The sequence below is a fragment of the Narcine bancroftii genome, chromosome 3 (genome assembly GCF_036971445.1).
Source record: "Narcine bancroftii isolate sNarBan1 chromosome 3, sNarBan1.hap1, whole genome shotgun sequence".
In the NCBI taxonomy this organism is placed as follows: Eukaryota; Metazoa; Chordata; class Chondrichthyes; order Torpediniformes; family Narcinidae; genus Narcine; species Narcine bancroftii.
The window spans coordinates 48,817,733-48,826,130 of record NC_091471.1 but is presented as its reverse complement, the minus strand read 5'-3'; the positions used below and the strand labels follow the sequence as shown (position 1 = coordinate 48,826,130).

The following is an 8,398-nucleotide window of genomic DNA, read 5'->3' as shown; positions in this document are numbered from 1 at the left end:
GTACTTTCAATGTGAGGCCCATAGTATATGCTACATTCACTACTAGGTTAATCCAGCCCTGCTTGAGACATACACTACTGGCTGTGCATCCTCCTTTAACTGTATCTTATAGGTGAATGATAGAACTCCAAACCCCTTGACGATGTCTGGAAATTGATCCAATATTTTCTCTATGCTGTTCTGTGCATCGGCACTGTTCATGCAGTACACCCCCTGGACTAGGCCTAGGTTTTCACATGCTCTGTCACCAAACAGTGAGTCATGCCCATCTGGGACTACTACAAACATGAGGTGGTGCTTGTTATGCTTGTTCTTTCAAGAAGAATGACTTTATGTGGGCTTATCAGTTAAATGACTTTATTTTCCTTGTGTTGCTTCCACCGCCTCCAATGACTTCCAAGTGTCTTCAATTGAAAATAACTGACAATAATTGGCAATGCTTACAACTCCCCTCATATACGTCATCTTCGGTGGAAAATGTAGTTCTTATTTACATGCAAAATAATACACTTTTCCTTTTACAAAAAAAAACAATAACACAATACTATGTCTACATAAAAGCATACTTACAGAGTATGTACAAGATACAGTAGACTAGACAACTATTTCCCATCTTCATTTGGTTCATTAAACGGGCAAGGCTTTTCTTCTTGAGGTTCGACTGGGATAAATTTCACACCAGCAAAATGTCAACCAGTCACACAAACACTTAACAATGTAAAAGTTGCAGCAGAACCTGTCCATTTTTTTAGCTAGTTCTCATGCCTGAGTTTAATGTTCTTGCTCAGGCCTTGCAGACATGTTTTCTGTTCTGTTCATTGGAGAGTTCAAATCTATTCCAGCAAGTTGACTGTTTTTAGAATATTCAGACTGAATTTTTATGAGTGTCTCTTGAGGGTCATATTCTACATTTTGTGCAAGCATCTTGGGAATAATAAACAGAGCATCTGCAAATGCTTGCACTCCCAATTGTGCTCTGCTTTTTACATTGGCCTTGTATTTGATCAAAGCATCTGTCACACATCCATCTTCAATACTTTATTTTCCAGCTGTATCTAATAACAATGAATCAAAATGTTTTTGGCTAATTACTACAAATCCTTTTTTTAAATCTCCACAAACTTTTCTTTTCAGTGCTATAATTTTATTAACTCTGTCTTCAATGAACTTTCTCTCCACTTGTACATTTTTTTTTCATCACCACTTTTATAGAAGAATCCATAATTTACTTCCATCTTTTCATACTTCAGTGAAATGCAGCAGGTGAGAATGTACTGATCTTCCACTCTTTTCTTCATGTTCGGGTGTTGAGCATCGTGATCCATTAGTATTCCCTTCACAAGAAATGTTTTTATTTTGTGTTTCATCTCCATAATTTCAACCAAGAAGGCAACCATTGTCTCGTTTGGTTTCTTCACTCTCAGAACACCATCGACCACTGCCTCTGACAGCTGCCGATTCATTGTGGACCTTTGTGTGTAATGATATCCTTATAACATAAAGGGTCTCTTTACCCATTTCTTTGGATATCTTCACCTGGTTCAGCATTTCCAGGGCCTTTTTCTGATGTTCTTGAAAATGGAAAACTATCTCATCCTCCAAGTGACTGATTTAATGCTCAAGCTGGGAAATTGTGTCCTGGGCCTCCATATTATACCAGTCTTCCATATTTGCATCTGGCACTCAAGGGATTCATTCATTTCCTTTGGTGCCTCAATTTCACAGGTCAGTATCTGGACTTTCCTGCAGTACTCATTATTTTCTTGTTTTGCCAAAGGGCATCATTGTTACGAAAAGCAGAATCAGTTATATCAGCCAACTCCTCACATTATCTACAAAACTGGTGGGAAGATAGATCCCCACTTAGGCTCTTAACAATCCCTGTAGAATCTTCTGTTTCACTTTTCATATCTGAAAATGGATCTAAGATAGGACCAGAGGTTTGATCATCTATGCCAATTCGATTAAGTGACTCTCTTGAAGCAGCTCTTACAGGTGACTCCTTTGATGTTGACAAGAAAAATGATTCTTTTGAAGAAGCTTGAGATAAAGGTTCCACCTAAGCACCTTGCAAAGTGATTCTTCTTCCCATATTTGTAGAAAGACTTGCCAGGGCACGACATGTCTTTGGAAAATTTCTACCTTCGCACCTGTTGCATTTGCTGTTTGAGCTTACCACTTTGCTTCATTGTTGCTCTAGGAAACATGAACAGGAAAGGCCTATCTGCCTTCATCTCATCCACTGCTGTGTCTATCCTGTACACCTTATTAGCTTGTATTCATGTGGTCTCTGCTGCCCTGCACATATTAACAGCCTTTTCCAGGGTCAAATCTTTTTCAATTTGTCTTTAATGAATGCATTTTTCAATTTGTCTTTAATGAATGAATTTTTCATATCTCCAATTTCACAGGGCTTACTCGGTGTGTGAATCTCAGCTAAGTATTGTTCAAAGCTCATACCTTGTTTCTGGTCACAAGAGAAAAACTTGAATCTTTCACACTTGGACAAAATACTCCTCAAATCTTGTCATCAGAGTGTCCAACATAAAAGCTGTCTCATCAATTTGAAAAATGTTATAGATGTCCAAAGCATCTTTACCCATCGCATGCAAAAATATAGACACTTTCCATTTTTCATCAGGTCTCTCCCATTCCACTAACCTCTAAATAAATGTTGACTCACTGTTTGAAATGCTTCCAATTATTGGCTAGATTGACAGTAAATTGCATCTGTGTGGGAGGACTTATCTATGCTTATGAACTATCATCTTCGCTTATTCAATCAGACACTTCTGAAATCATGTTTTATTTGTTCTTTCAAGAAGAATGACTTTACATGGGTTTATCAGTTAAATTATTTTATTTTCGTTGTGTTGCTTCCACCACCTCCAACGACTTACAACAGCAATAACTGACAATGCTCACAACTCCTCTCATATACATCATGTCCAGTTTCCGCCCAGCCGCGTGCATTGTATGCTAGAAAGTGTCGTTCTTATTTACACACATATTAACACAATGCACTTTACCTTTAACTTTCACCTAAAGTCTAAAATCTTTGAAGATTGCATGTTCTTGCTTTCAAATTCAAGTCCATTTAGAAAAGTATCAAAGCTTTTGATACAGCCTGCAGCTGTGTGTGCAAGCAAAACACATACCTCTCGAATGTTTCATTTTTCTTTGGTGAGCAGTGTCCATCGAACATCTCGATAATCTTCTTGAACTTGCCCTGGTCATCTGCCTCGGCAAAAACAAACCTTTAAAAACCTCTAGTGCTTGAGGTCCCGCCAAAGTAAGGCTCAGTGCAATCAACCATGCATCCGGTTTGCTATCGAGTCCAATGAATTGCAGATACAGCGAGAATCGTTGTTTGAACAACTGCCATGCATAGTCAATATTCCCAGTCCAAATACAGCATCAGGCAGTTCACACTTTCCAAATCTCTTGCTGATACCCACTGTTACCCACTCCTGGTACCATGTGATGTTTTTTTTTAATTACGATAAAGAAAGTTGGGTTCTTTTGTATTACTTATTATCAACATATGACTTCTTAAGAACATAAGAAATATGAGCAGGAGTAGGCCATTCAGCCCATCAGATCAGTCAGATCATGGCTGATCTTATCATTGACTCAACTCTACCTACCTGCCTTTTCTCCCTATCCATTACTTCATTTTTTATGTAAAAATCTATCTAACTGAAGCTTAAATATGATTAATGAAGAGGCCTCAACTACTTCCCTGGGCAGAGAATTCCACAGATTCTCTGGGAGAAAACAGTTTTTCCTCATCTCCGTCTTAAACCTACTCCCTGAATTGTGGAACACATCCATATTGTGCATCAAACTTGAGGTGGGACATTTCATCTCTGATGCCCTCTAGGAGTAGTCAGGAGGATCTCCAGCTCCCAGTCACCACAAAGATCGACGATATTATTGTAGCGAGCGTGAATGAAGAGGAGGACAAGCACCATCTAATATCACTGTTCCAGAGGCTTCATGAATTTGGCATTCTAATCAACTAAGTAAATGCATTTTTGGCGCAGCTGATTTTATATTTCTGGGACATAGAGTTACGCAGCGTCCTATCTTGGCCTATGAAGCGAGAGGGTGAGAAATTTAAGAAATCCTGCTCCTGCTACATTTGGTCAGTTACAAAGTTTTTTAGGGATCAAAAATTTCTATCACCATTTCTTTCCCAATACCTCAGCATCTCTATTATCCTTTACTGAACAACTGTAAGGATCCAACAAGTGTGCTTCTAAAGTTTGGGAGGTGCTGCTGTTGGTGCATTTAACTATGTGAAGACTGCGTTTGCAAATGCCACGATGTTTGTACATCCAAAGCCCAACGTCTTGCTCTCTGCTACCACAGCTGCATCTGTCAGTGCTGTGGGAGCAGTGTTAGAAGCAATTGGAACCTCTGCCGTTCTTTTCAGCCAAGCTGTCACTGGCTCAGGTAAAATATTATAGGTATAGTCGAGAATTCTTGTTTTTTGTTGGAAGGTCGCCCTTTCACCATTAACACAGATCACCAGCCTCTTACACATTCCATGAGTACAAGCACACTTCTCTATTCACCACGTGAAATCTGGCACTTGGACTTCATCTTACAATCTTCCTCACGTGAGTGAAGGCGAATGCCATGACCGACACCCTGTGCAGGCGCGATATTAAGTCCTTACGTACAACTACTGCCGTTGATTTTATTGCCAATGAAAGGTTCAGGGGGGATTTGGCTAGCTGGTGTTTGGTGGGTTGAAGACTTCAGTGTTGTGTCTGAGTGAAAGAAAGAGAGCCGATTCCCCTTTGTGCTGAAAAAAAAAAGGGTGAGTGTACTCTCTATATTGTGTTTAAACTGGATAAATTACTGCAGCTGCATTCGGAATGAAATGAAATGACTCAATGGCTCCGACATCCATTATTATGTAGTACATCAGACATCGGTCATGGCCCACATAACTCCAAGTGCTATTTAAATGTGATGAGGGTTTCTGCTTTCAGACAGCAAGATCCAAAGCCGACCATCCACTGAGGTAAAAGATGCTTCTTCTTCTCCCCTCTAATCCTTCTGCCAATTACCTCATTCAAATCCCTCTGGCTTTAGACCCTGGCGCAGAGGGAAGTAGATGTTTCTTATTTATTCAGAAGCCTTAACATCTTATGTACTTGTTGAATCTTCCCTCAGCTGCCTCTCAGAAGACAAACATTGTGTGCCTAGCCAATCATCTGCCCTTGTTGTAATTTTGCAGTCTTAGCAACATCCTAACAAGTCTTTTCACCATTTCCCACGTAAGAGTTGTACATAGTTCTCAAATGGATGCCTCACTCATACTGTATATTCTTTGTAATCTCCCCACTCTTATATTCTATGCCTCAACTAAAACTACCATCATTCTATGTGTAATTTAATAAATTAACCGGTCATGCTCAATAGTCCTGTGTTTATGAATCATTCTCTGCTGTGTTTCCCTTCCGCACATTCATGATCTCATACATTTTTGGAATCAAAGTTCAAATTTAAGGTCAGAATATGTAATGGCATCATATACAACTCTGAGATTCCTTTCCAGGCATAATTTCTACTATCAGTCGTCAGGGTCGACATCAAAGGGGGGGGGCATTCATGGCATTGCCCACCCAAATGAGGTGCTGTGCCCTCCCATATGGTTGTGGCCATCCCTGGCTGTCAGACCCACCCCACTCCCTCCTGCATCAGTAGTATCTAGGTTGACACATGATAGCGATTCTTCACCTGGGTTGCCTGTTGTGTGTGATGGTGGGTTGGAGGGCCGAATGGTAGGTGGGTAATTTGAGAAATGCTGGTTACAGACAGTGAGGGATGTAATGATAGTGATCATGATTCTTTAAGGGTAAGTCATGCTTGACTAACCTTCTGGAATTTTTTGAGGATGTGACAAAGAGGGTGGACTCAGGAGAGCCAGTGGATGTGGTGTATTTGGACTTCCAGAAGGCCTTTGATAAGGTACCGCACGGGAGTCTAGTGGGCAAGATCAGGGAGCATGGTATTGGAGGTAAGGTGCTGACATGGATAGGAAATTGGTTAAGAGATAGGAAACAAAGGGTTGGAGTAAATGGGTCTTTTTCAGAATGGCAGGATGTGACGAGTGGAGTGCCTCAGGGATCGGTGTTGGGTCCTCAGTTGTTTGTAATTTATGTTAATGATTTGGATGAGGGGATTATAAATAACATGAGCAAATTTGCAGATGACACTAAACTGGGTGGCGGTGTGGGGTGTGAGGAGGATGTAAGGAAAATGTAGAGGGACTTGGACAGGCTGGAGGAGTGGGCGGCTAAATGGAAGATGAATTTCAATGTGAATAAATGTGAGGTTATTCATCTTGGGGGAAGTAATAGGAAAGCTGAGTATTATTTAAATGGAGACAAGCTAGGGAGTGGGGAAGTGCAAATGGATCTGGGTGTACTTGTTCACTGGTCACTAAAGGCTAGCATGCAGGTTCAGAAAGCTGTGAAGAAGGCAAATGGAATGTTGGCATAAAGAGGTGATTGGAGTATAGGAACAGAGACTCCCTTCTGCAGTTATACAGGGCCCTGGTGAGACCCCACCTGGAGTATTGCGTCCAGTTCTGGTCTCCAAACTTGAGGAAGGACATACTAGCTATAGAGGGTGTGCAGCGCAGTTTTACAAGGTTAGTTCCAGGGATGGCAGGGTTGTCATATGCAGCAAGGCTAGAAAAACTGGACTTGTATCCATTGGAGTTTAGAAGGATGAGGGGGGACATGATTGAGGTATACAAAATCATCAGGGGGATAGACAAGGTGAAGTCTGATTACTTGTTCCCAATGATGGGGGAGACGAGGACTAGAGGGCATAGTTTAAGAATACAGGGTAGGCCCTTTAGGACGGAGATGAGAAAGCATTTTTTTACCCAGAGAAGTGTGAATCTGTGGAATGCTCTGCCACAGAGGGTGGTAGAGGCGGATTCGCTGACTATGTTCAAAAGAGAGTTAGATAAGACTCTTGTGGGTAACGGAGTTAAGGGTTATGGGGATAAGGCTGGAAAGGGGTACTGATGGTAATGATCAGCCATGATCTAAAATGGCGGTGCTGGCCCAACGGGCCAAATGGCCTACTCCAGCTCCTATTGTCTGTAACCCAACACCCAACCCCAACCAACCAATTTTCCCCTGCAGCCGCTGCAACCATGTCTGCCTGTCCCGCATCGGACTTGTCAGCCACAAACGAGCCTGCAGCTGACGTGGACTTTTACCCCCTCCATAAATCTTCGTCCGCGAAGCCAAGCCAAAGAAAATTGTCTATTGTCTGATTACACTTGGCTGCCACCAGGGGCTGACACAGAGAAAGATACACAGTAGGCAGATCTGCAATGGACACTTGCAGCCTCATGGCATGGTGCTGTTTACAACAACTTTAAAGTAAAGAACCTTTTCCTTCATCCACGTGTTGTCATAAGAACTCACATATACATATAAAAGATGAAACAATGTACACGACATCAAAGGACTTTTGAAACTTCTTGAATTTTGAAAGATTTCATTTGCTGAGGGAAGATTAATTCAGAATCCTTATATGTTATGCACATCTTTCCTCAGCCAGCTCCATTCGAAGGAGAACAATGTGTGTCTACCCAATCTTTCAGCCTTGTCGTAATTAAATGAAACAAAACAGCACTAAAAGGTACACTTAGTGCAGTAGCAATCTACACAACTAACGATTTTAAGTTTTGTTCCTGTCTTCATTGATTTCTGAAATACTTCCAAGGAAAATAACCCAACTCAGTCATCATCTTTGCACTAAAAATATTTTCAATATTTTATAATAAATCCAAAGTGGTACAAATGTCCACTTCACTTATGTTAACAATGTGCTGAATACACAACAGACTGGAGTAAGAAAACCATTGCTTTTGAGTCATTCAACATACATCAAGGAGGACTGAAAGCTTTACACAGAGGAACTTCTGTTCTGTGAAGCACTGTTATTTCATTTGTAAAGTGAATTAAGAATGTAGCACATCATTTTGATTCATCTGTGACCTCACTCACGTTATTACTTCTGCATTTCTTTTTCATAATTGAAAAGTAGATCTTGGCTGAAGTTATAATAACAAAAGCTCAAAAGACAGAAAATGTTATTTCATTGTCAATTTTAATACATCAAAAATTATATTTTTACATCCTTGTGATTTCAAAATGACAGTGTATAAGATTTCATTTAGCAAACTATAATGAGAAATACCACATCATAAACATAATTGAAAGTTCATCTGAAATGTTGTTCATTGAATTATCTAAAAGGTTCAGATAAGTGATTTACTCCTCAGAAGAATGGTGGTAAGATATTACAAAAAGAACATTTCAAATACAGCTCAAGATATAAAATCAATTCTACACAT

The 8,398-nt window shown here is 40.3% G+C and overlaps 1 pseudogene; it reads right to left on the bottom strand.

Moving 5' to 3' along the window:
- Positions 1-771: 771 nt before the first annotated feature.
- LOC138756677 (T-complex protein 1 subunit zeta pseudogene) lies at positions 772-3,205 on the bottom strand (annotated as a pseudogene).
- Positions 3,206-8,398: the final 5,193 nt, after the last annotated feature.